Here is a 22045-nt window from a genome sequence, read left to right on the forward strand (position 1 = left end):
ATCACCTAGCTAAAAATAAATAACCTTAATGATAATCCAAACACCAAATATATGAAGAACATAACAAATAATTATGACAATAAACCAAGAGCATCTAAACCATTGGAGAATAGATTAAAACCTGATATAGAACATCTAAAATTAGGAACAAGTAGCATATAAAAAATAACAACTTCTAAAATACCTCCGTGGAGACATGCTAAAATAGAAATCTGTGAGAAATCATTTAATAAGAAGGTAACAGATGCACAATTGAAGAGTGAATTTCTGTCACACAGGAAAAAACATAAACGGGATATTAGTATTTATACAGAGTGGTCCAAGTCGAAGGAGGGTGTAGGCTATGCTGTAGTAACAAAAAATATAAAAATAAGGGAAAAAATTCCAAAAATATGCTCGATATTCACTGCAGAGATTAATGCTATATTAGAGGCTATAAAATATACCTTTATGGTGGGAAAAGACAAACGATACCTTTGTAATATACACGGATTCTTACAGTGCTTTAGAAGCGCTAAGACAAATACACAGTTTCTCATCCTGTAATTGAAGAAATAAGAGAGTGGATAGATATAATAGTAAAACGGAAATCTATAAATATAAAACTCTGTTGGGTCCCTTCCCATGTGGGCATAAAGGGTAATGAAGAGGTGGATAAAGAAGCCAAAAAGGCAGTAAAAAAGGAGTCTATCAAAAAAAATACAAATACCTTACAATGACATTAAAACAACAATTAATGATACTGTCAATCAAAATGGGAAAAAGAATGGCTAGAATTGATCATAAATTAAAGCATATTAAATCATCTGTTAAAACCTTGTTGGAATAGACAACAATGTCAAAGAAGGGAAGATATCATATTAACAAGATTAAGAATAGGACATACATACTTGACACACAAATACTTGATGTTGCAAGGTGAGGAAAGACAGGCCCCTTACTGTGACCATTGTCGTAACCTCTGGCACAGTCCGTCATCTGCTAACTGAATGCAAAAAATTCGAAAGAAAACGAAGATCCAAAAACATATATAATAAATCCCACTTGAAGAACTATTGGGAGAAAATGCCCCACTTCAAAATATAGTAAATTATCTCAAAGAAATAAATCTGCTTTATATGATATAACACGTCTTATAATTTCATATTTATACAGTAAGCGCTGAATGGCCTTTGCTGGCCCCAGTGCTTGGTGTTACACCTAAACTTTATAAAACCAACCAATCTCTCTCTCTCTTTCTTCTGATAGCCGTGAAGTGATAGTAATAGATTATTATGTAATGAATGGTCTAAAGGCAGGCTATAGCATGGAGCTTTTCGGTCGTGTTTAGTTTCTTCATGTCTGATTTTTCAAATTTTTCATTTTGTCCTTTTTGGAAAACGATTTTGCCGATATGTCACGGTGGCAGAACTTTTTTGATTAATGCATTAACGTTTTCATTTTATTTTGCCATGTAAATTACGTAATGTTAGATTCTGCAAGTTACCTCGTAGGCCTACAGCTTGTCACCAGATTCGTTATATAGGCCTACTGCTGGAAGTGAAGATACCACGATTGGTATTGAAATACGGAGGACCGGGGACAACTTTGGGTGAGAAGAGGTTTCATTTACTGATTGTTTATGCAGTCTCCCGTTGGAACAACTAGAGGCACAGAAAAAATCCATCCCGGAGACTGCAATGTATTGAATGCTGAACTTTAGCATGGCTGTTAGAATCTGGTGCCACAGGTCGGAATGGGATGCAGGGGTCGAGCGCTTTTGGTAATGGGTCTCAGTGAGGTCCGAGAGTTGACGGAGTAAAGGAGAATGGACACCCGACATTGAGGCACTGGCATTTCTCACGTTCTTATTGTTTACCTGAATAGACGCTGCTTCCTATTTACAGCTAGATCGAGTGGTGAGCCGTAGGCTGTGAGCGTTACACGAACCTTGGAAACTTGAGTCCAGCGCTGCTCCAAACTATATATATATATATATATATATATATATATATATATATATATAATATATGTATACAATATAGTATTTATATATATATATATATATATATATATATATAAATGTATGACATACCTATATATATATATATATATATATATATATATATATACTATATATATATATATGTATATATATATACATATATATATATAGATATATATACATATATATATATATATTATATATACATATATATATATATATATATATATATATATATATATATATATATATGTATGCATATATATATATATTTTATATATATATACAATATGAGGTTGTAGTCCACAGGGGCAAAACAAGTGGTTCCTGATATTTGACTGTTCGGGGTTTGTTAATAGAATAGATTCTCACGGGGCTTAAGTTTTAGAACGGGCAGCAGATTAACAAACCCCGAACAGTCAGATATCAGGAACCACTCTAAATCATGTAAAACATACATTAATGATAAGGATTTTACTATTACAGGGCAAATACTAAATGAAAACGACCTAACAACCTTGGAATCCATTATGATAAAAAAGATAGTCCGTCCTTAAATACGCAATCCTCCTCTGTACAGTTGTTCATCGCCTAGAGTGCTTGTTTATATATTTTTTTAAATTTTCTGTCACTACCCGTCCATAGCGAGGATAGGGTACAGAATAGCCTTACTGTTTTAGTGTTATTTATTTATTCTTCATTTTTAATTTTTTACATACATATCATAATTTTTTTATGTTTTTTTCTGTAATTTTAAAAATAATTTTAATGTAACTTTACAGTACATCATTTTAGCGCTTGGTGTTTTTCTGTTCTAAGATATTCAAAATTTCTTAATGTTCAACATGCTGATGTTCATTGAATTTTTAAATATTGCGTAATTTTTATGAATTATGCAGTGCGAAGTTTTTAATGTTGTGTGTTTATCTTTAATTATAGTCTGAGGATGCGACTATGAGTCGTGAAACGTCTGCTAAATAAATGTACCTGAGTACGATGACTTTCCTATGGTTCCAACTGATAAGATATGCATACATATATATATATAATATATTATATATATATATATATATATATATATATATATATATATATGATATAGATATATATAGATAGATATATATCATATATATACTATATATATATATATATATATATATATATATATATATATATGCTTAAAAAATCACAGTAGATGCACGTGAACTTCATTCAATGAGCGAATACCACAGGATAATGATAAGCAACATCCAAGCGCTTTCGTCTTTACTAAGCCATTGTCAAGGAACGAATGAAATACAGTTGGAGAGAAAGTTATCAGGTAAACAACAAGATCAAGAATACCCTTTTTTTACCCTTTTGACAATTATTCCATCTGGTATTCTTGATCTTTTGTTTACCTGATAACTTTCATTCCAACTGTCATATGGTATTCTTGATCTTTTTGTTTACCTGATAACTTTTTTCCAACTATATTTCATTCGTTCCTTGACAACGTCTTAGTAAAGACGAAAGCGCTTGGATTAAGGTAAGTATATTTTAGTTTAATCAGACCACTGAGCTGATTAACATCTCTCCTAGGGGTAGCCCGAAGGATTAGATATTTTTATCTAATTGGTCACCTAGCAACGGGACCTCCAGCTTATTGTGGGATCCGAACCACATTATATCGAGAAATGATTTCTATAACCAGAAATAAATTCCTCTGATTCCGCGTCGGCCGAGCCGAGAATCAAACTTCGGACCACCGGATTGGTAGCCGAACGCGAAAACCACTCGTCCAACGAGGAGCTAGCGCTGGGATTTCTGCCTATCATTTTCCTGAGGTTATTCGGCTTATATTAATATAATATATAATATAATATATATATAATATTATATTATATATATATATTATATTTATATATCTATATATATATATGTTTGACTGTTTAAGATCTGTTTCACATAAAGGACTTATCAGGGATTTATTCTCATTCTGAGTTACATGTTCAGTTCAGGGATTTGTATAATACAGCTGACTTCCGAATGGAGTGGTGAGCTGCATATTGAAGAAGACGCGTGAAATATGCAACCGGATTGCATGTTTGCATTCGGGTCGGCTGCTCATGATGAAATATTGACAAACGAGGAGCGATTCGTTAAAATATGATAAAGGCTTTGCAGGAGAGAGAGAGACAGAGACAGAGACAGACAGACAGACTGTGTATTTTTAAGTCATAAATATATTATATAAACTCAAATTGAACGTTAGGGGTAGAGGTGTTAAAAGTATAATTATAATTTAAGACGCAAAAAAGACTGTATTTGTATACGAAGGAGAGGAAGTTGAGATGAATTATTAATCTTGCGTATAATGTAAATGCAAATAGAATGTTTGGAGAGAGAGAGAGAGAGAGAGAGAGAGAGAGAGAGAGAGAGAGAGAGAGAGAGGGTGGTGGAGAATGTGTTAATGATGTAGCATTAAGGGAAAAGGAAAAAGATTATTATTGCTTTAAAGACTGAAAAGAATGAACAAAACACGTCATTAGTAATATGGGGATTTTTTATGACGGGTGATGAATTTAGTTTCACTTACGTGAACATCAATTCTGCCTGGCCGTCTTCTTCCTTAGATATAAACGCCAGGAGAATTCCAGAGAGAGTACGAGATGACATTTCAGGTGCGCAATCTCCTTCGGTCCAGCCAGATCCTGAATGGAGTCAGGGTACCTCTACTCTCTTCGACAGGTGTAGCTCGAACCGGGTAGGATTCAACAACTAAAAGTTGCGAGATGATCGCTAAAGTAAGGCATAGGAAGAAAGATGGAGGGAGAGCGATCACCAAACGGCACCGAAATATTATCCAATTATTCCAGATTAGAATAAACGTCATACGATGTTGACTTCAGTTGCACCATTTGCTGCTGCACAATATTACGGAATAGCTTGCTCAGATACTCAAGATTTAATGTTGAAACGTGTGAAGATTTATAGCAATTTTTTTTTGTGGGCGGTATGCGGGGTGACAGTAAATAATTGTAGGCGTTATATTGAAGATAATCATGATCAGTTGAATGGAGACTTACTGGTGAAATGTTTACGTACGTGTATTTATATGTTGCTTTATTGAAGCGCTGATTATACTCATGTTTATTTTGTTTTCTCGGTCTTTAGTGAAATTATACAAGATTTAAGTGCTGGGGTGACATTTTTGGATATTCATCATGATGACAGAGTATTTGAACATATGTCCGTAGATGTATTGGTTTTCCAGTAATGCGATACGATACCCCTTAGGGGGTAGCGCCGTCAGTGCACCTCATGCGGTGCACTGTTGGCATTACTCAAGGTTCTCTGCAACCCCTTTCGTTCCTTTAACTGTACCACCTTTCATATTCTCTTTTATTCCATCTTTCTGTCCACCCTCTCCTAACACTTGATTTTAGTGCCCCTGCGAGGTTTTCCTCCTCTCACACCTTTCAATCCTTTTACTGTCAGTTTCCGTTTCAGCTATGAATGACCTCATAGGTCCCAGTGCTTGGCCTTTGGCCTAAAATCTCCATTCAATTTAATTCAGTACTGCAATAGATCGGCCGATCAGAAACAAAATAGAAGTTTCAGAGATATCGGTTGTTGATATTTACCGTGAGTTACTATAGTAGATTCACATCAACGCTTCTGATTGGCCGTTGATAAGCCAGTCACTGGGATGGAAACTCAGTCTGTCGAGAGAGGTCACATGGGTAGGATCTACGTTCCACCTCTCCTGAGGGGTACACTTTCTAAAGTATCCCTCAGGAGAGGTGGACCATACATACTGCCTATGTGAACTCTCGAGAGAGCCTGAGAGTTTCCAGCCCTGTGATTGGCTTATCAGCGGCCAATCAGGAGCGTCGTAAGGGACTGGCCTGGACACCAAATGCACGGTTGATGTGAATCTACTATAGCGTTCCCTGGATGTTGAAAATGCAATTGACTCAAAGCATGAAACGTTCAAAAAGCTCAGCTCTGAGTAGCATGAAGGAAGCAGCTGTGGACCTCGTTGTGGACGACGACCAACTGAATGAGAAAGTACATTTCATTCCAAAATATAAGTGATATGTAATTTTGGATGACCATAAAGATCATGCAGGGTTGCACAACAGATATGTATAGATACCGACCAAATTTGTTTTTACAGATGCCATGTATTCAAAATCGAAAATGATAAGGTCTCGGTGATGATAGATTCCCCGAGTAGATTGTGAACTTGTTGGCGCTGTAGTACACACATCGACACGCCGAACTGATCATAGGCAGAATTTAATCGAATTCATAACGGGCCGTATTTCCTTGCAGCCCGTTGGCTTTGCTTCATGTAAGTAAAAATACGTCCGAAATTAATAATCTTTTCCGGGCTTTGAAATGTCTTTCTGCTCACATCAGGTCATTGGGATTCCATAATGGAAATACCCTTTAAAGAACTTGCATGGCAAGTTTTCAGTCATTTACCTGAAATAATGGAAGTATAAATCATTGTAGTGGTGCTAGAGTGACGGAGCACATTTTTTCTTAAGGACAATGAAATGTCAGAAAACATACAAGTGTGTATATATCACACACACATCACACATATATATATATATATATATATATACTATATACATATATATATATATATATATATTATATATATATATATATATATATCATATATATATATATATATATATATATATATATATATATATACATATATATACATACATCTATACACACACACACACACACATATACATATATATATATATATATATATATATATATATATATATATATATATATATGGGTGTGTGTGTTTGTATTTATGCGCATGTGTGTGGGTGGGCGTGTATGTTTGTGTGTGTGTGTGTGGATGGGCGTGTGTGTGTGCAAGCTTATCTTAGAGGTACTTTGGCTTCGGATACGGTGTATCTTTTCAAAATACTCATCTGAAAATATACTAAAGAAAAGACTATATAATCTAGAAGGGCGAAATACACTTGTGCAAAAAAAATAAAATAAAATAAAAAGCTGTTTAATTTTATTTCTAAGACCACAGTTTCTAGAAGGTTGTACGACAAGAGATAAGCTCAGTAAGTAAATTGAGATCTCACTCAAAACCGAAAACAAACACAAACGTCATGTTTTGCCAAGTCGTTTGCCGTCCATGTCTCCGCCGCCTCTCGCGAGGAACACCGAAGGCTCTTAGAAAGGGCGTCGCCTGACCCGACGAAGCATGACGATAGGCGCGAGCTCTCGTTCCTGCAGCCATAAAGCCTTATGCTACACGTCCTCCTCCCTCCCTCCCTCCCTCCCTCCCTCCCTTCTCCTTATACACCATCAGGGGCTTATTCGACTCATTTCCATACGACGACGCTCTCCGGGGGGCGTCTGGTCCCTCCTTCCTGACCCATAATGTCCACCTCGTTCGCTTCCAACGGTATTTTGCTCCTTCTTCGAACAAGTTCCTTTTTCTTCTTTCTTTCTTATCCATCTATTCCAACTGTCTTTCTTCTCCTCTTCCAGTTTTTCTCCTAATTCAAATTGAGTTCCTCTTTTTCGTCATTTTCTTACTCGATTCCTATTTTTCTTCCTCCTTATTTGTTCTAAATTCTTTCTATTCCTCTCGTCCAACTATCTTCCTCCTCGTCCTTATTCTTACTTTCGTCTTCTTTATTTTCCTTTCTTTCGATTATTACTTTCCTCTTCTTATTTCATTTCTTTACTTCGTTATTGCAAGTTAGGTAAGAGTGAGTGACAAAAGAACGATTTGGAAGGGAAATCGAGAGTCGGTGGAAGCCAAGTTTGGAATGTACGGAGGGATAAAAAAGATTATTAATCGGATAAGAAAAGATAAGATGTAGAGATGGAAGTATATACTTGAATACCTCTTGTATATTCCAACTATCTCTTTTCCTCTTGTCAATTATTCCAACTTTCTTCTTTCTGTTCATAATTCCAGCTTTCTGTTCAAGTTTCTTTCCATTCACTCCCTTCTCATATTCCAGTTTTTCTTCTGTGCTAGTCAAGTCACAGTCTTTAATCTCCAGGTTTTTTTTTTTTTTTTTTTTTTTTTTTTTTTTTTTTTTTTTTTTTTTTTTCAGAAGACCCTTTTGTGTGAAAAGTGAATCGGGGACGAGTTCGGAAATGTATTACTAACCTTTGTTGTCGCTCGTTTAACAACTGCCAAATGAGTTTTATGGCCATTTGGAAAATGGGGAAAAATTGGCTCTGAAACGAAATCCAAGTTGGTTATTCCGATGCGAATTAGAATTCTATAGCGATGCACTTACTCAGCACATACTATCAATTCGAGATGATTTTTAGATTGATAATGGTGGCTGAGCAGGCTCCCAATATATCCAAATAGAATTTTAAAAGGTGACCTTAGAGGAAAACGTATTTTTATTTTTTTCATTATAATTTGCTGATACAGTCATACGTGCCAGAATAGCCAACGAGAACTTGCTTCTTTCTTTAACAATTCTCATGTCGTTACGAGTGGTTGTAAAATAAAGCATTGCTAACATTTAATGCCTTGCCTTACAGTTAGGAATCTCAGCCTTAAGGATGAATTTTTGAAAACTTGAAACAGATCCTTAGAACCTTAGAAGTGGCTGAATATATATATATATATATATATATATATATATATATATATATGTGTGTGTGTGTGTGTGTGTGTGAGTATGCATGTATGTATGTATATGTATATATCTGACTCACATCAGGATCGAACCCAGCTCTCTCAAGTGAAAGACCAGACCACTACCACCCAGGCCACACAGGTCATAAAAGAAGTTGGAACCTAAGTAGCACTGTACCTAAGACTTTACCTGGGCGTGTTTTCCCTAACTTCCCGACCCTCCAGTGACCCAATTGACAGCATTTCATTCGAATGATCCTTTCTGAATGAATATGGCAGCAGTCTGGTCTTTCAGTTGAGAGACCTGGGTTCGATCCTGATGTGAGTCAGAAATTTATTTCCGTTCCAGTCGTGATTGTGTGTTGATTATTTCTATCATATTCACTCAGAAAGGGTAATTCGAATGAAATGCTGTCAATTGGGTCGCTGCTGGGTGTCCAGCAGTTGCGGAAAACACGCTGGTATGCAAGTCAGTTATCCAGACCAAGTAAAGGTTCCGACTTCTTTTATGTGTGTGTGTGTTTCGAAGGTAACGAACAGTTTTTTTTTTCATTTGACTGTATGACCAACCATGATTACGCAATATACATTATTCTTGTAGTTGATTGTTTGTTTTCTTATAAAAGGTGAGAGGTCTCTCTGTTGCGACACTCCTCTGTGGTTAATTTCAAAGTACATTTTTGTCCACGGAGTTTCAAAGTGGCCAGTATCTCATGAATATGCTAATAATAAAAATTTTTCTCGCAATAATTATTACTGTTATTATTGAAAACGACTAAACGTTCATCGAAGACAAGCAAAGAGAATGGCAAATGAACAAAGACTAATTTGCAATCCGATATATGTACGGATATATGAGCAACAGTGTAAACCAGAGAAATTAAGAGTGGTGTATGACTCTGGAAAGCGTTACTATTGTCACTAAACCTCAGGACCAACTGCACCAGTAGCGATGCCGAAAAGGACGATCCACAGTTTTACAGTAAAATCTGTAAAAAAAGATACCACTCTGAGCAATTTGTTCTGATTTAAAAATGCCGGACTGTTCCCGACATTCAGAAGCATGTGACATTACTGCCACTCTCCTCGTAGATATATTTTTTGGTTAGTTGGCGATGATTCTCATAAATCTTTCCCTATACTAGATCAGGAGCTGAAGGAAAGACTGGATTTTGTTTGCTCTACAGTTTCGCTATTCAACTGTCCTGCTCGGGAGCTTTTTATTAAAATTTCCTGAAGAGACCTTTTCCTTATCGGCTCTTTTATGATGCAATAAAGCTCTGTTGGTGTAGGCAACGAACAATACCAAGCTTCCTATCCGTGGATTTTGTACTTCATCTCAGCGTTCCGTGTAGTCTAGGCATTCGATAGGAATACCTGTTTAAGTTTTAATATTAGTATCCGATACTGAATCAATTACAAATCCCCTGGACTGAAAAGTTCCACTACGTTAACTGCCTCAACAGCAGTATGATTATTGCAATTCGCACTTAGCTGCTCACCTTACAGGCTCCAATGCTGCCTGCAGAAGTAAGGGGTTGTCATGTTCAATTCTTTGTCACTCTTGTATTACAAAAAGATTTAGCTATCATACTCATAATCTCTTATATATATATATATATATATATATATATATCATATATATATATATATAAATATATATATATACTACATATATATATCTATAAATATATATATATATATATATATATATATACATACGTATAAAGTTTTATTAAGTACTTGAACAGCATAACTGAAGAACGTTGCTGAGTTCTCAGAAGAATCGCCAAACAAACTTGAAAATTGAAGCCCGTAAAATTCAAGGAGTTGGACAACTTGGTGGTGAGGGATTAAAGGGAACTGATGAAAGATAATGGGAATAAATGGCTGAAGCTGGGTTCGCAAGGTTGTTGACATACATACATACATACAGAACCCACGGACATCTCTCTCGCTCTCTCTCTCTCTCTCGATATATATATATATATATATATATATATATATATATATATATATATATATATATATATATATATATATATATATATATATATATGTATAAGAGTATGTATGTATATGGAAACCAAAATAAATGAAAGAAAACAAGAGTGATGAGGACTGAGTATGCACAAAGGTGTGAAATAGTATTAAATAAAGGAAGGATTAAATAGGCTGAATCTTTCAATTATTTATGAACAATATTGAGAACAAAGTCTCTTAAACTACAATTTAGTGAAAGGCTGCTGAATGCGAATCAAATAATGGGCGAGATAAATAAGATTTGGAAATCAGTTAGGAAGCTGTATTCGAAAGTAAAATTATTGATAAATCTAGCATTGTTATACGTAGTAATCAAGGCATGACGATAGAAACTACATAAAAAATATTTTTTTTGATGAAATAAGAACATTTGGACTCAGAATGAAGGATAGAACTAGGAATGATACCATAAGGGGAATTGCGGAAGTTTCAAAATGTAGATGAGATAATGATGAGAGGAAGACGGAGGCGGCCTTGGGTTGTCCTTCACAAAATCATTAAAGGAATAATACGTGGGATGCACCGGACCTGATTGGGGACAAGCCAGATGGGAGGCTGGAGATGAGTGAAGGTTCGTTGAAGATACACCACCGGAAAAATATGTACTGAGAAATTTCACCAAAACCCCTTTGCGTCACCCATCTGTATGCAATACATACATACACACACACACACACACATATATATATATATATATATATATATATATATATATATATATATATATATATATATATACATATACATATATATATATATTGCTACGTCTATAGAACGCCTCGCCTTCCCAGCAGAGTTTTAGTTATATTTAATTATAAAAGTAGCAGCCATGCCTTCTCCTGAAGCGACTGTTGTTGGGAGAGTGGGTATGTCGTAGGAATGATATTTCCGGTCTGACGGAAGCTTAGGGTAAGAGAGGCAAGTCACAAGAGTAGCTAGGCCTTCGAGATGGATTTTAGGGACTTCTACAATAAGACCTATTTTCCTTCCCAATTTGCTGGCGTTGTGTTTACCACCTTTCAGGCAATGCTCGAGGCGGTTTTTGGAAGCCCCGTGATTCGAAAACAACCAGTATCGCTCTCAGTCGCTGCGAGACGTGATCTCGGACAGAGGTCAAATTGCCAGCCTCCCAAAATTAGGCCTACCCACGACGTACTGGTGGACACGAACCCCAGACCTGAACAGAGATCAGGCCGCATTCTTCTACAAGGATACACTGAATATTGCATAAAGGTACGTCTGAAAGTGTAAACTTCAACCCAGCACCTTTTACTACCATACGACTCTTGCTAAATTCATTTTCAATTCTCATTTTTACCCCTTCTACATCAAAAGCCCTTTGTCCTCATCGGGCCAACGTGCTCCCTTTGTGACTTGTTAAAGACCGAGCTTTCGTGCATACCTCAGTGAACCATTCGAGTTTACCTTCCCCAATGTTAGAGAATTAATCAGCCTTAATCAAAGCAAGAAGTCATTTTTCCTTTTATCTCGTTTAATCTGGGATTCTTTTCCAGATTCCATGAGTCACGTGCCGCGTCTCTGCCCGCAAGTGTGCATTACCCAAGTGTATGAAAACCAGCTATAACAGCTCAACGCAGCCATCATTTACTTTTTCTCCAGCCCAGCACGGGCCTTTTAGTAAATAAATAGTGTTAAGTAAACGAGCTGAGTTTTCTGGCGACCTCCCTCTAAAGAACTTAATAATAACTTTCAGCTTACGGTAAGTTAAAGCAATTCCCTCTTGAAATCCCTAAATTACTTCCGTTTACGTATCTAGCTTCTCTCAAGGCTGCTATATACGTAACATTGTCGACCTTCGCCGAGGATATGAACCTAGCTTGCTTTAAAAAAAGCTTGTAAATCGCGTTATCCGTTGTAAAACGTAAACTGTAAATTATTTTACAAAGCGTAAATCAAGCACACTTGCAGGGAAAGAAGACACACTGACTCACGGTAAGGTATTCCATTCATTATATGATTATTCTGTAACCAATGTTAGCTTAAGGTATGTTTAAGTATTTTCCTGATGAAGTGTTTAAAAGAGCGTAGGTAGAAATCTTATTATTGTAACGGCGAACGCGCCAGAGCTTTATTTTAGCGGCGAGCAAACAATTTGCCCCGCGAATTCTCTGTTACTTTGTGCTGTCCTCGTCGGACGAGACAGAGCACATGTGTAGAATAGATGCACAGAAAGAACAGATCAAAACATAGGAAGTGCTTGCCAGGGGTTTTATTGCTGTTTGAAAGCCTAGCTAGTTAGGAATGTTTTTACTAATAGTTACGGCAAAGAAGTGTACAATTTCTTTTTGATCTGTGATATGTTAGGGAATCCATTTTTAACTTAGTTTCATTCCAAGTGTTGGTAACCGCTACCTCTCAGCTTGAATTCAGCTTAGAGCTCTCTCGCGCCTGCGCGGTCTCAACCAGCCTTCGTCTCATTCACAGCGGCAGCCATGTTTGTTTTCCCTTTCAACATTATCTAAACAATTTAAGCAAAGTAACGTAAGTCTCGAAGTTTTAACGTAAATAATATCGATCTCGGTACTAGTATCTATCGTCCTGCCAGAGAAATTAACGTAATTCGCCTTGAATAAGAAAGTAGTATTTTGTGTTGTAAATTGCCTTCGCATTTACAGAGAATCAGCTGATTCGCCATCACTGCTAGCACACCGTGGTGCTAACCCGCTCTTCTCGCCTCACGTGTTTCACCTCGCATCGCTCACTCGCGCGCTGAGCGAAAATTTCATTTCACTTAACGTAACCTCATTTACAATTGTTTGCTAACATCGTTTTCAAATCCTTACCGTAATTTTTCACTTGTCCTTACATAAAGTTAACGTAAATCTTAAAAGTAGAGTCACTTGCAAGAACTGTTAACGTAAAACGCGTCTTTGTAAATTTCATATTGAAACGCAAATCATTTCATAAGCGCAAGCCGCTAACATTAACGTAAACATCGTTCACCGCGAGCGCGTTATCATTTTTCATAAAACGTTTTCAAAAGTAATTCTTTCAGTAACCGTTAACGTAAGTAAATCATTTAACGCAAGTTGCGTCATATTAAACTAACATTAGTAGTTCAATTCAAATATAAGGGAGTTCATTCATATATCATTTTTCACCCTCTCCGAGAGAGAGAGAGAGAGAGAGAGAGAGAGAGAGAGAGAGAGAGAGAGAGAACCAGAACCCAGTATTCACAAAGCCAAGAGTACTACATCTTACCATTAATTATAGCATGCGGAATTAACATTATTTTAGTCTCTTGTGTCTTTCATTTACACAGCGTGATACGTACGCGCATGTGTCCATTGCAGTTTGCAAACATTTATTTGTTTCATTTACCGAGTACTTCAGCGAGGGCCTGAGCCTTTATAAAATTTCCATTACCTGTCGTTGCCCGAGTGGTCTTGTTCATTTTTATCCCAAAAGACTTGCGTGTACCGCAAGCACAATTCGCACAGTGTGCCACGCAAATTCATTACTTCCAGACAGGGAAGTCGTTACCAGTTTAGGACTGGCCACCACCAGGGCACGTCAGGTCTTATCATTTTACAGTGCCACTAATTCTTGACACTGTTCACCGACTGGCCGCTGAAGTACTCCCACCTTTTACTTTCTCTCCTCCACCATTACACTCTGCCCCGAACAGAGTGCCATTTCACTTCGGTATACTTGAGTATACTGCGTGTAGTGTCCGGGTGGACACCAGCACGATACCAGTGCTCAAAGGAACGCCTCCTCATAAGTGCCATTGCACCTGTACAGGCCGTACAGGTAGCCATTCTACCTGCGTGTCCGTCCTGCGGAACGCCCCTTAGTGTGACGTGCGCCGCACACTCCATTTGATTTGTCCGCCTCATCAGAAGGTGCCACTCCCCAAAGTGCCACAGAGCACCCAGTCCTTTAAGATTTTTTTTCATCCAAGCCTCCACTGCAGCCTAAGGAAATGGCTTCTGCTGCCCAACCACATGTATCCATGGAGCTGGAAAGGCTCCAGACCCTCATGGCTCTGGGCACGAACGCCGGTTACACTGGGCAGGAACTCACCCAGTGGGTGAAGGGGCAGGTGGATGATCTGCTCCTGCAAGAGAGAGCCGCCAGAGAAGCAGAGAGGAAGGAAAAAGAAGCAGAGAGGAAGGAAAAAGAAGCAGAGAGGAAGGAAAAAGAAGCAGAGAGGAGGCAAGGGAAGAAGAGAGGAAGCATGAGCTAGCTCTCAAGGAGAAGGAGCTCGAGGTGGAGAAGGCACGACAGGAATGCCGAAGCCCTAGCCATGCAGCCAGCTCCCAGCCCCACGCCTACAGTGTCGTCCAACCCTATTGCCAGCATTAACGCTCTCTCATCGAAGTGGGACTGAGGATGAGCGAGCATGGCTGGAAGAAGTGGAAGCCTTATTCGGGACTACCCTACCACGAGATAGAGAGCCGCCCTACTTGCCAAGCACCTGGACGGCAAGGCTAAGACTGCCCTCCGCTCACTGGATCAGGGTCAGCGAGGGGACCTGGTGGAAGTTCGCCGGTCATTACAAAGGCCTATGAAATCACCCCGGAGAGGTGGAGGCAGCGTTTCAGAGGTCAGGCAAAGGAAGTTGGTTGGGCCTGGGGAGATTACTCCTACCACAAAATCCAAGCCGGAAAGCGCTGGCTCGAGGCCATGTCGTGCACCGAGTTCCAGGACCTGTTTAACAGGATCATGCTGGAAGACCTCTACCAGTGTGTACCTGGGCCACTCGCAGTGGCACCTTAATGACAAGCACCCAAGACACTTGCAGAAGCTTGTCGCCTGGCTGACGACTGGGAGACTTTCAACAACCCCTCTCACAGCACCGCCCACTTGACGCATAGTGCCACCCGGTCATCTCTCTGGATCCACTCGGCCAAAGGACGCCCACCAAGGACACCCACGGACTTGCAACGTTTGCAAGAAAGTGGGTCACTCGCAGCAGAGTGCCGCCTCAAGAGCGCTGAGAGCACAAACCCCCTCAGAACCCTCCTAGGCCACCCGAACGGTGCCTCAGCTCCTCTCAAGACCAATCAGATGCCTTCCGGAGACCAGCCCAGCAGAGGGACTCCTGCAGAGTCCTGTGGGGCTACAGGGCACTACTCCCCTGGAATATTCCCGGGTGCCCCAAGCAACGTGCCTTCGACCCGGCACGTCCACCTGATCAGTGCCACAACCCCCTCGGCCGTTATGCCCGAGTCCAGGTCTCACCCTGAGCGGGTGTGGACCTCTTCAGTCACAGTGGCACCCCTGGATGGCTCTACCCTACCGTGACTCTGCCAGTTACGGTAGATACCGGCTCCGATCTGTATATAGAACCGGGACCAAGTGCCAGCCAGTGCCACAGTTGACGAGCACCATCAGGTGGGCCATGACCTTGGGTCGAAGGGCAGTCCAAGACCGTTCCCTTACAGTCGTCCTGCAGGTCACCACTCCTTGGTGCACCAAACCTCACCGCCTAGGTTTGGTACTGTACGATTCGGCATGGAGTAGGTTTCCTATTGGGACGGGACCTCCTCTGGGGATGTCCCTCCCCCACACCACTCCAGGGCCAAGCTAACCTCACCAACCTCAGAAATCACGGCCCAGAGAGGACTCTTCACATGTGCCAGAGCACACTGCCAGCCTTGGTGACTCCACGATTCGCAACCTGTGGGGCCATCTCGGCCTTACCGTCCAATGCCACAGAAGAAGTTCTCGAACCAGTTCTGCCGAGACTGTGGCCGACAAGGGTCACATGTCTGCCAACTACGTAGGGTGCGCGAATTACAATATTCCTGCCATCGCTATGGCAGTTACCAATCCTTCGTTACTAGGACCCCCCAGCTCAGGGCCCTATAACCGTCGCACCCATCCAGGTCATTATCCACCAAGCCCATGTCAGAGCCTTTGATGACTCCGGCGCTCAAAATCTCCCTGATACGGAAGATCAAATCCCCGAGGGGCTACCATTGATAGACGGCAACTGATCACGATTGAAGGCATCAATCATAGTAAGATGATCCTTCCCACCGTCCAATTGAGAGTCGTACGACCTCACCTTGCCAAGGTATGTACACTTGCAGTTGCAAGCTACCTTCCAGGAGGTTACGACCTTATCCTAGGGCATGACCTGATGTCCCATTTCAAAGGGCACGCTGAGAGGTATTGCACCTCCAGTACCCGCCACAGGTCCAGTCGACCTCAACTCTCTGCCAGTGCCACTTGGCAGCACTGAGCAGTGCCAAGCTCCGTCCAGCCTGGGCGTAGAGCCACCACCGAACTTGACTTCTGCGCCTGGCCCGAGCTAGTGGCCGGCAGACCTAACCTTCATACCTCCTCTGGAAAACCAGGAAACTGCCCGACCAGGAGTCAGCCTGGAGTTTTTCCCCTTACGACGGCTGTCGCAGCAGCCGGAGTGAGGGCCTCCCCTGCAGTAGGTTCCACCCCTCCGACGGTTGCTGCAGATACCGAAGTAGGGTGTTTTCTCCTGCAATCCCTCAGGCTAACCCACTGCTCTGCTCCTGCCGGGCGTTTCTGGCCTTTCCCCAGAGTCGGTGCCTCCGTCTACTCCAAGGACTGGTATAGCCAGGTCCTGGAGGAATAAGAAGAAGAAGAAGAAGGGACATCATTAACATATTAACAAAAGAGCCACATGCTCTCCTTGACACAGGTGCCCGAGGTACAGTGTCGCATTCATTTGCAGAATGATCCTGGCACCTACCCAGAGAAGGTAGCCAGCCTGATCTCTGCCAGTAGCACTAACCCTCTAACCCCTAGCCATTGTAATACTAACCCTCACTTAAATATAATTACCTCATTACATTTCCATCCTGGTAATGCCCTAACCACTCATCATCCTCATGCTTCATTACCTCACCTCATGTATTTTAACAATTCCGCTGAACTACTGCTGTGCGTGCCACACTCTGGAATGATTGCGTCTTCATTTAACTATAATGAGTAGGTTAGGCTAATGATTTAGTACCAGGGCATTAGGTTAGTAGCAAGTAGAATTTTCAAGTAACCTTATCTAGGGGTAGAGTAGACTGTCGTCACAAGACAACCCGTAGTTATTACTTAGGCTAGACTACATTACTCCATTAAGTTAGTACACTTAGCATCTCCGCCTATACGTTAGGTAGGCCACTGTAGTCAGCCGTATCGCTGCTCAAAAAACTTCAAGTTAGAGTAGGAGAACTGGGTAGTCGAGGCGATCAACTTATTTAAGCCAAGACCTTCACGCCCGAAAGGGAGTGAATGCCTTCTTTAGGGGTAAACAGACTGCTACGTCTATAGAACGCCTCGCCTTCCCAGCAGAGTTTTAGTTATATTTAATTATAAAAGTAGCAGCCATGCCTTCTCCTGAAGCGACTGTTGTTGGGAGAGTGGGTATGTCGTAGGAATGATATTTCCGGTCTGACGGAAGCTTAGGGTAAGAGAGGCAAGTCACAAGAGTAGCTAGGCTTCGAGATGGATTTTAGGGACTTCTACAATAAGACCTATTTTCCTTCCCAATTTGCTGGCGTTGTGTTTACCACCTTTCAGGCAATGCTCGAGGCGGTTTTTGGAAGCCCCGTGATTCGAAAACAACCAGTATCGCTCTCAGTCGGCTGCGAGACGTGATCTCGGACAGAGGTCAAATTGCCAGCCTCCCAAAATTAGGCCTACCCACGACGTACTGGTGGACACGAACCCCAGACCTGAACAGAGGTCAGGCCGCATTCTTCTACAAGGATACACTGAATATTGCATAAAGGTACGTCTGAAAGTGTAAACTTCAACCCAGCACCTTTTACTACCATACGACTCTTGCTAAATTCATTTTCAATTCTCATTTTTACCCCTTCTACATCAAAAGCCCTTTGTCCTCATCGGCACGTTTTTGCTTTCCCCATTTGTGACTGTTTTTTTAAAGAACCGAGCCCCCTTTCCTGTGCCAAACACGGTGGCTCCCCTTTGTTGCTTGGTAAAGCCCCGCCCACCCGTGCTCCCCTTTGTGACCCTAAACGACCGAGCTTTCGTGCCTACCTCAGTGAAACATTCGAGTTACCTTCCCAATGTTAGAGAATTAATCAGGCTTAATCAAAGCAAGAAGTCATTTTTTCCTTTTATCTCGTTTAATCTGGGATTCTTTTCCAGATTCCATGAGTCACGTGCCGCGTCTCTGCCCGCAAGTGTGCATTACCCAAGTGTATGAAAACCAGCTATAACAGCTCAACGCAGCCATCATTTACTTTTCTCCAGCCCAGCACGGGCCTTTTAGTGAAATAAATAGTTGTTAAGTAACGAGCTGAGTTTTCTGGCGACCTTCCCTCTAAAGAACTTAATAATAACTTTCAGCTTACGGTAAGTTAAAGCAATTCCCTCTTGAAATCCCTAAATTACTTCCGTTTACGTATCTAGCTTCTCTCAAGGCTGCTATATACGTAACAATATATATATATATATATATATATACATATACATATATAATATAATCTGTACATATGTATATATATATAATGGTAATATATATATATATATATATATATATATATATATATATAATATATATATATATATATATGTGTGTGTGTGTGTGTGTGTGTGTGTGTGTGTGTGTATGTGTCTCTATATATACATGTACATATACACACACTCATGCACATACACACTCACGCACACACACATGTATATGTATTGGTATATTGAACACAGTTGTTTACCGATATAGTACGGAGGTATCTGCGTGATAGGACGATCCATTACCTAGGCATATTAGGTCTCTGGGCCAGAATTTACATTCGTTGTTTGTTGTCAGCGGTCGTTGTGAAATGGCGAAAGTAATGAAAGTCATAATCAGTCCAGGCTCGATTCCGTCATGCATTAAAGCAGTAATTAATATCACATATTGATGTTTACTGTAATGAAGTTATAAACACTGAAAACGGACATAGTTGGACCTCAAATATTTCAACATAAATGTATATTTTCAAGACATGCTTTTAAAAGGAATGAAAAGCGCACTCATACTTTGATGTGGTTAATGCTAATTTATTAGGTAAAAGCACATGACTGACTTCACGATTAGGATAAGCAAACAGCCTCCACAGTGATAATCTTCACGGGAAAAAAACACTTAAAAAAATACTATGATGTACAAACCTAACCTTTAAATAATGCTATATATACCGAATATATTTATAAAACTAATTCATTGGCTTCATACGGTTAGGGTTAAAGTTAAAATGCATGTTTTCGCTTTATTATTATTTGATATAAGTATAATATAGATATATATATATATATATAATATATATATATATATATATAGGTACATATAAATATGTACACATATATCTACTATGTACTCTATATATATATATATATATATATATATATATATATATATATAATATATATATATATATATATATATATCATATATATGTATATATATATATATATATATATATATATATATATATATATATCTATATCTATATATATATATATATATATATATATATATATATATATGCTTAAAAAATCACAGTAGATGCACGTGACTTCATAAATAAGCGAATACCACGGGAAATGAAAGTCAGGAATCCAAGCGCTTTCGTCTTTATTCAGACATCGTCAAGGAGCTACTGAAGTACAATCGGAGAGGAAGGCCTCAGGTACAAACAAGATCAGGAATACCAGATGGTTAATTATCAAAAGGGTAAAAATTAAAAGAGATAATCCAGGATTAATCGGATATCACACGGTCACAAACTTAAACAGATCTGACCCTAACCGAAATTACAAAGTATCTTTAGTCCAAAACATGTAAAAAACTGAATTATTAATTTTGTTGATTATATTTATCTACAACTTTTTTCATTATGAAAGCATCAAGTTTAAATAAACCAAGACTTAAATTTAGAACATTTCTATTATTTGACTTGATAAAACAAGATTCAATGATATTCCTTTAAACTGTGTCATTACATGGGACTAAGGCTCTTGCTTGACTCCAGTTAATAGGATGGTCTAAATCTCTCATATGTACAAATAATGCATTCGATATTTGCCCCAGTTTCTCACAGAATATTGATGTTGCCTTAAGACGCTGTGAAAGAGATTTACCAGTCTGTCCGTAATAGATTTTATCACACTTTTTGCAAGGAATTTCATATATGCAGCCTGGAAGATCTTTAGGAGAATTTTTGATTACTAAACTCTTGACATTAATATTACTGAAAACAACATTTATGTTAAAAAGCTTTAAAATTCTAGGAATATCTAAAAACCTTTCATCATAAGTAATTTTAGAATGTTATGCTTACTAAATTTCAAGTTTGTCATTAGTTGAATAAAATGTTTTTCTAGCTCTTTTCCATGCCACATCTACAAAAGTCCTTGGGTATTTAAGTTTCAATGCAATATCATAAATAGTTTTTAATTTCAGCGTCAATAAACTGCGGGCTACAGACACGTAAAGCCCTTAGGAACATCCCAGAAAAAACAGAGAATTTAACATTTTGATGGTGATTGGAGTAGTAATGAACAAAAGAGGCAATATTAGTTGATTTTTCGAAAGACTGGAAGGTGAAATTTCTATCATTTCTATGGACAGTTACATCAAGAAAATTCAAATTACAATTTCTTTCTTCCTCTACAGTAAATTTTATAGAAGGACTAAATTATTGAGATTATTAAGGAATTCCTGGAGGTTTCGTGAACTGGCCAAATACAGAAGATATCATCCACGTATCTAAACCAAATAACTTTTTGGGGCAAGATTCTTGGTAAGAGTTTTGTCTCAAAAAATTCCATGTAAATATTGCTAAGGACAGGAGATAAGGGATTACCCATGGCCATGCCAAACTTTTGTACAAAAAATTCCCCATTGAAACAAAATTTACTATCTTTGATACATAACCTTATGAGACTAATGAGATTTTCTACACTTAAGGGAATGTCATGACGCTCTAATTCCTCTTCCAAATATTCAAGTAAGTCATCTACAGGCACTTTTGTAAATAAAGAGACAACATCAAAACTAACCATATTAAAATCATAATTCAAATTTAAACTATTCAATTTGTTTATAAAATCAACATTGTTTTTAACATTCGTGTTAGAAATATTTCCTACCAAAGGAGTAAGAATTTTTACAAGCCATTAGGATAAATTATACGAAACTGAGCCCACTGAACTAATGATTGGTCTGATAGGGTTATTGATTTTATGTGTCTTGACTAAACCATACATGTAAGGTAGGGAGGCGCATTGCGGTGTAAACTGTTTAATTAAATGATCCAAGCCCTTCAAAATGGATTTCATTTGTTTATTAAAATGGGAGTTAAGATGTCTGTGTTGGGGCTCAGACGCCCCTCAAGTCTTTTCGGTATAAGTATCAG

This window comes from Macrobrachium nipponense, chromosome 15, assembly GCF_015104395.2.
Source record: "Macrobrachium nipponense isolate FS-2020 chromosome 15, ASM1510439v2, whole genome shotgun sequence".
NCBI lineage: Eukaryota > Metazoa > Arthropoda > Malacostraca > Decapoda > Palaemonidae > Macrobrachium > Macrobrachium nipponense.